General features: G+C 36.6%; 1 protein-coding gene across 1 annotated transcript in view; it reads right to left on the reverse strand.

The window, feature by feature from the left end:
* Positions 1-5,396, reverse strand: part of LOC150079999 (uncharacterized) — a 79,528-nt gene extending 74,132 nt beyond the window's left edge. Inside the window, exon 1 of the mRNA XM_090382324.1 lies at positions 5,229-5,396. The gene's annotated coding sequence lies outside the window, so the exon portion shown is untranslated. The remainder of the gene's footprint in view (positions 1-5,228) is intronic.
* Positions 5,397-7,608: the final 2,212 nt, after the last annotated feature.

The raw sequence follows: 7,608 nt of genomic DNA on the forward strand, positions 1-7,608 counted from the left end.
CAACCCACCTAACATTGCCTCAATAGCATAAGCAAATATTCTTGCACCCTTTCTATTTAAGTGTATCCCATCCCTGTAGAAGCAATTTCTCCTGTTAACAAGCACAGACCACACTGAAAAAAAATTCTACCTCATGAGCCTTGCACAATCTCTACAGGGCCAAACTGATTAACAAGGCTCTCATCATATACTCCTTCCTATCGTGTCTATCCAGGATTGCAGACACTTGCAAATTTAACCCAAACTTGCACATTTTTTTCAACATTGACCTGTACTTGTTAAGTAAATCTGCAGATCTCCTACACTTAATGTCATTAGTGCCAACATGTGCAACGATATCACCTTTTGTACCTTTAAAAGATGATACTCTACAACGTCATTAGCATCCCCCTCCCCCCATACTTCTCCTTCAACCCATGCACGGTACTAAGTACTATAGATTTTGATACCTTTCGTGTTTGGGGTTTTCATAAAAAAAAAAAAAAAAACTTTTGTCCCTGCAGACATACCCTTGTCCTATTCCACCTATCCTTTTTGCACAATATATTTTCTGTTTCCCTGATAATTGAGTCACCGATGATAATTAGCTCCTGTGGGACCAGCACATTCTGCCTTGAAGATTGCCGCTGTGTTGCCTAGTGCACAAGAGTGAGCTCTGGCATTGAGTGGGGTGGCTGAGAGCCTGATGGGCACCCCATTTTTATTCCTTCGAGGGCATCTACCCGACTCTTCAAACTCTCATAGATGCCCATCAGAAAGCTGAGTTGGTGCCTAATTTATTCACATTCTCTGCACACACAAAGACATCCTCCATAGCTAGATCATGTCCTGTTCTAGATAGTCCCAGGCCCACGAAATGTCACATTTTGCACATTTCTTTAGACTGTAATGCATTGGAGAATCGCCCCTAGTCTAGTAACTATGCATCTGCAAGTTGATCTGATTGAGGTGTTTAAGGCTTTGAATGGATTGAGCAAGCTCAATGCTGATGAGATTCTTGCTCAGACAACACACGAGGGGGCACAAATTGAAACTGAGGAAGGCCAGTTGCAGAATAGAAGTGAATAATTATATAGACTAAAGGAGCGAGCAAGGAAATTAGAATGTCATATCATGGAAGATTTTAAGTTTCATGATATAAAATGGAATACGAGTTGGCAGCTTGCTCGGTAGCAAAACGTTTCTAGATGACTGCTTTCTATATAAACATGTTAGAGGCAAATAAAACAAATCAATATTCATGATTTACTTATCAACGGTCATTCATCATATATCAAGAACTGTCAAGTAAAGAAATCTTTAGGTGCCAGTGATAACAGCAGTGATGTGGAATTTATTCAGTGAAATAACTACTGTCAAGGGAACAGATTTTGCTTTTATAAAGGTGATTATAATAAGATTTTTTAAACTCTTTTCAGTGGGGCCAACTGATGTTGCCCAAAAATATAAATGCCAAACGGAAAGTGTTTAGAGAGGTAATCTCATAGAGGCCACTAAATATTTTATACCAACTAAGAGACATTGGTCAAGATTTATTTAGACCAAAATAGATGTCAAATGAACTGATAAATTTAGTGGTAGGGAAGAAAGATGCAGTGAAATAAGTATAAACCAGTGTGTAATAAAGTTGCTTAGGGGTTAGGCAGGCTAAGGAAGATTATGAGAAATCTCTGGCTAATGGTGTGCAAAAAATGCAGTAAAGAATTCTTTGTGTAAGTTAGAACCACAAGAAAAGAGATGACTCACATTGGTCCACTGACTATAAAGAGAATAAACAGTGATGATACTGTTTAGATTGCTGATAAACTGAATAAATATTTTGCACCAACATTCACATGAAGAAATTTTTAGGAATGGGGGTTTACAGAAGTCTATCTGATACAGAGTTAAGTGATTTTATTTATTTTTTATTATTATTATTTTTTTTATTTACAAGTAAGGTAGAAGTACGAAAAGAAATTGCTGCAGCTAAAAGTAAATAAAGCACCTGGGGGGCTGATGGATCTATCCAGTTATATTAAAAGCTGCAAAAGAGGTAGTTGAAACTTTCTCCATAATAAAAAAAGTATCCTTAGATTTAGAAGTCCCTACAGATGGGAGACACATAAATGCATCTTCTATTCACAAAGTTGGTTTAAATAGCAAAGTGGGCAACTACAGACTCCTAAGTTTAAGCTGTGTGGTAGAAAGATAATGAAATCAATAGTTAAAGAAATAATGCAATATTGTCTTGATAAGAGTGGAACCATAAGGTACTCAACAGCATGGATTTCAAATGGGAGATCACTTTTCACAACTCCGATTAAGAAGTATGAAACTATCACAGAGGAAATGAATGCAAAGGATAATTTTGACAACATATACCAAGATTTCAGTAAACCTTTGACACTGTACCATATGTACAATTGTTGTATAATTTGGAACAATGTGGCATAGGGGGCAAGTTACTACTATGGGTAAAGAGGTGGTTAGGGCAGACAGAGCAGTATAAAAGGCCAATGGTCTTCGTGTTATCCCCAGGGGCTCATAACTGGTGAGTACAGGCTTGGCACATCCATGGTCCTGAGCTGGATATCATCATTCTTCTCTTTCTTGGTGATTCCTTTCTACCTCCCTCTCTCTCTCAGGGTAACTCGGAAATTTTTTTTTGGCCAGTGCAGCATAAGCCTCGGGCTTCCTTGTACCATATGGCCAATAATAATAATAATGTACTACTGTGACAAGTGGATTTCCAGAGGGCCCCTTACTGTTTAATGACAACAATTAGGATATGCTACTTCAGGTGGATCTAGATAAACTAAGATTGGCTGGAAAATGGCGACTGAGGTTTAAGATGCTACCCAAATATTGTACCTTGTATTGTATTTGGGCAGCAGTAATTCCAGAATAACATATTTGTGTAGTACCAAATCAAGATAGCGGAGTATAAAATGGCATAGGGATAATTGTACAAGCTGACATGAAATTTTCTGAGCAATACAAAGACTCCTATAACAGCTAATTAGTTCTGTCAATGATATACAGGAACTTTGAAAGAAGGGACAAAGAGGTGTTCTATCCTGCATATAAAAGCAATGGTTAAGCATCCATAATAACTGTATATAGGCTTGTAAACTTCACTTCAAGAAAGACATAGATCTGTTGAAAGAGTGCAGAGAAGGGCAATAAGGTTAATTATGGGCACAAAAGGATATTCTTAGCAAGAAAGACTTTGGCTCTGTAAACTGCAGTCTCTGGAAACTAATTAGGCTTCTGCAGGGTAACCTAATTAAAGACTACAATGTTTTAAAAGGGTTAAGTTAACTAAATGCTGATGGCATTGTTACTCTTTCTCAGATGAAACATAAAGTAGCATAAATTTAAATTGGAAAATAATGGTGCAGAATAGACATGGGGTTAGGCAGGTTAAGGAAGATTATAAGAAATCTCTGACTAAGGTGTGCAAAAAAGGCAGCTAGGATCTTTGAGTCGCTTTAAGCCAAAGAGTAATTAATTGTTGGAATAAACTTTCACCTAGTGTGTGTGGTGGTAGACAGTTTGAATAAACTGAAGAAATTTAAGGTAGGTTTAAATTACTGGAAAGAATAGGGAAATTATTTTTCTTTCTTTCTTTTTTTTTTTGGTGTTGTATAAGCTTTGTTTCCTTGCATCATGTTGCCAATACTAATAAGGTTGAGAAACAGTGACTTATACCTTACTGTCCCATGGTACTAGCATTTCTAAATTAACAATATATATACCTTAAGGATGGGAGGAGGAAAGCATGGTGATGAAAAATAAATTGCAACTTACAATCATTAATTCAAAATTTTAGTACTTAATTGGTTTAAATTAAGTGGCTCAAAAACAGCAGACTTGCAAATTATTATTCCTCTCATTTCCTACAGCTGAGGTGTAAAACTCAGGTCTTGAAAGGCACACCTTTCTGAAATGGGTGAGAGAGACACAATAACATAGAATTACTGAAAGAAATACATTCAATTTTAGTATACTAACCATTGTACAAAAATACTTAATCCATATAATTTTTATAGTTTGAATTTTATAAAACTGTGTTCCCCCGTTGGATACCACTGCATACTACTATCTCGATATCGCTATTGCACTCTATATTTGTAAAAGCTATTATTGGCATTGCACAGGTATCAACAACAATCAATATAAAACTCCACCACAAAGTGGAATTTCTTATTAAAAACTCATCCACAATGAATTTTATACTATGTTTACAAAATACATTTCAGCTGTCAGTAGAAAACATGAAAATCTTTAAGAGATAAATTAATGGTGCCTCTAGAAAAACGTGCAGTTTTAAACAACAAATGTATGTAATACAATATAAATGGGTGTTGTCCACAACAATGCATCGAAGCCGATTGAGAATTCAAAAAACAAAGGCCTCTTCTAAAGGATAAATTCTTGAATCGCCATAAAGATTTCCGAGCGAACACCCACGTGATCGTGGATGACCACACCAACATAGTCACCTCCCCCCTTCCACCCGGTGTTGGAGAACTTGGAGGTATGGTAGCTTCGCTAATTATTCATTCTTGAACGAGTATATTTTAAACTTAACATTAGCTTATAAATTAGCGCCCCTATAAGTACCTTTAGAAACATGTAGACGAGACGCAATTTTCAGCTTTCATGGATGAGGATTGGTTAGCTGTCACCCCAGTCTATACGTAAACATTCCAACCGCAAATGTTTTAGGGGCTTCCTGCATACAGAAGTAGTTTATTTATGTTTTGTTTCTGATTTTTTTTCGAGATTATGGGAATAATCGAGAAGGGAAAGCGGAGAATTAATGGTTGCCTGATTTTACGCAATTATACAATATTCAGTTTTGATATTACATTACTTAGGCTTAACTTTCATTCATATTGGAAATTATGTCCGAATTATTACCACTAATAATAACTATTATTATTTTATTCTGCAACTAGAGCCGATTATTCCCTTGCAACCTCATTTCAGTGATCGAGTAGGTGTGATGCTACAGACGACAACAAAATACGCAGTCCATTGTTATCGGGGCTGCGCCGACTGCTGTAAAATCACTGCGGCTGTAAAACTGTGACCCTTTTGGCGTCCCAGAGGATAAATGAAAAACATAAATTACAACTTTCCCTGAAACATCTATTACGCTATAGTTTATAGATATTCTATTTTATTTTTGCAACCATTTTTAAAAGCATACCGAGAAATTAAGTAAATTTATAACTTACCAATGCACATAAACAATAATCCCGCAGATTGGTTTTGATGCACTGTGCAATCTGGCGTTGTGCGTAGCTGATATAGTCGGTGCTGAAACCAAAACTAAAAGCAATTTCAATTTTAACCACGTGCTGTTTGCACCGTTGTCGATACGCAACGAGATGCATGCTGTACGACTATTTTGTTGTCGGAAAATACGGTATTAAGAAAATATTGACGAAGTTGCCAGTTGAGATAGTGGCGCCACCAGAATTTTTAGGGGGGGGGCGTCAATAAACCAGTGGGGAGTAGACCTATGTCACACAAACATTTTCGGCCACGAATTGCTTCAGTTCCTAGCTTTATCAGCGGAATAGTCATAGCAACATTCACCCCATCCCCTAAATCAAAATATCATTCAGTGTCCTCAATAATAAAACATTGCCATCGACAAATAGAAATATTTCTAACAAGCCTTCAAAATTTACTCTTCTAAGGGCCGGCCACTAGCATGTACACCCGGTTCTGTCGAACAGGGCTCCCGTGCTCAATTTTAAATTTTTGAGGGAAAATTAGTTACTGATTATGGTTATTTAGGAATGAAATAAAAATATTATTATATGCATTATTTTTTCAAACGGCTACTAAGTTGTTAGGACATAAATACTTATTAAGTTGTTTGGACTTAACTACTTAATAAACGGAACTGTTAGGTATTTCTTTTGACTTAGGGGCTCCGTGAAAAAATTACTGAGACACTAATAGTGCCGTGAACCAGGAAAGTTGGAACCTCTGGTCGTCTTCTTCAAGAGGAGTGTTTCCATTTACAATGGGTTTCCTCAGCCTACAAGTTGTTTTTTGGTAGGAATTTTTTCCCGCCATAAAGTGCGGTTCAAGGTAGCTTGGTCAGTTAAACTTCGGGCTGCCATGCACTCCCGTACTCCATCCATCCAAATCCTCCTAGGTCTTCCTCTTCTCATTCTTCCAGGAGGTATCCATTCCAGAATAGCTTTTGTTTATCTGGTTTCTGATCCTCTGGGCTAAACAATAATATCATCCGCGTCCTCTCCGCATTTCTATCAACGAGCCTACCTATTGATTATTAGTTCCTATTATTATTTATTCATGTTTCTATTTTTATGAGATGACTGCAATTGTTAAACAATACTGTTGATTAATGCATTAAATATTATTCGCATTTAAAATATTTGTTCAGTACAATATAATATAATATAAAAAAATTTAAAAAATCACCATTACAAAAACACCCGTATAAGTTTTGCACAGGACCCCGCAAGTAATTCTTGAATAGGTCCCCGCAAATTTTAGGGCCAGCGCAGCCTTCCAATATGTAACGTGGAAGAGTAAATTTAAATAAATAAATAAATAAAAGTTTAACCAAAGTTTAACCTGTATGCAACCGCTCGATACATAATCGCTTTTATCTCAACTTTCAGAAATACTAGAGAAAAAATAAACAAACAAAAAAGTCTTAAAAACTTGAGAATTATATGAAGCATGAACTATCTTCTTGCAGTTGACATGCGACTCCACTAGACGACCCCTAGCAAACATAGCATAAAAATATACTTTTAAATATTGCGCTATTTAGCTTGTGAGAAAAATTCTACGGCGATTTCTGGTAAGTTTATAAACACAAAGTTCAACTGTCATTCAACAGTGTCGAGATGTTGGGGGAGTGAGACAGGTGAGCTCGGTTATCATGTAGCAGGGTCGACCCAAGTGTGGCTATTTTTAGGTCGTTATCTTTAGGTCGTTTTAGGCAGGTGCCAAGGCAACTTAGCCCGTGAAGCGCCAGTGTATTATATATAATGTGCATTAGCTGGGGGATAGAAATACTTTCGTGGAAGTCCTGCAAATTCACTTGAGGAGGAATAACTCAACCCCACTCCGGCCTAAAAATGTTTCAAGTTCTTATCATCGAAAGAACTGGAAATTAATAAATCTACGCGATCACCACCGAGATCTGCATATATGGTACAAAGTGTTCAAAGATTATTTATTGGTGAACATTGAACAGGTTTTGTGAGCATGTAACACAGATTGTAACACACAACGTGCGCACCTGAGAAACAGTCACGCTATCGAGCAACCACGGCCGGCCCAATATAACTCATAGCTTAGCAGGTATCAGTTAATTTGATAACGTAAAGTTGTTTGTCTAACATATCTATGTACAGGTGCTTTTTGGGATATTATCTGGCGATTAATAGTCCAAGTTACCTCGTTTCAATATGGCATTTATTTTCTCAAATTAGTGAACGTTTCAATATATATTCATTACTGTTTATTAATTTAATTTGAATAACCGTATAATTTAGTTTATTTATATAGTGCAAATTTTACAAGCATGAGAGACAAGAAGATGTTGTTCTTGTTGTTGGGTTC

Source organism: Mastigoproctus giganteus, chromosome 10, assembly GCF_048544385.1.
Source record: "Mastigoproctus giganteus isolate SK-2022 chromosome 10, ASM4854438v1, whole genome shotgun sequence".
In the NCBI taxonomy this organism is placed as follows: domain Eukaryota; kingdom Metazoa; phylum Arthropoda; class Arachnida; order Uropygi; family Thelyphonidae; genus Mastigoproctus; species Mastigoproctus giganteus.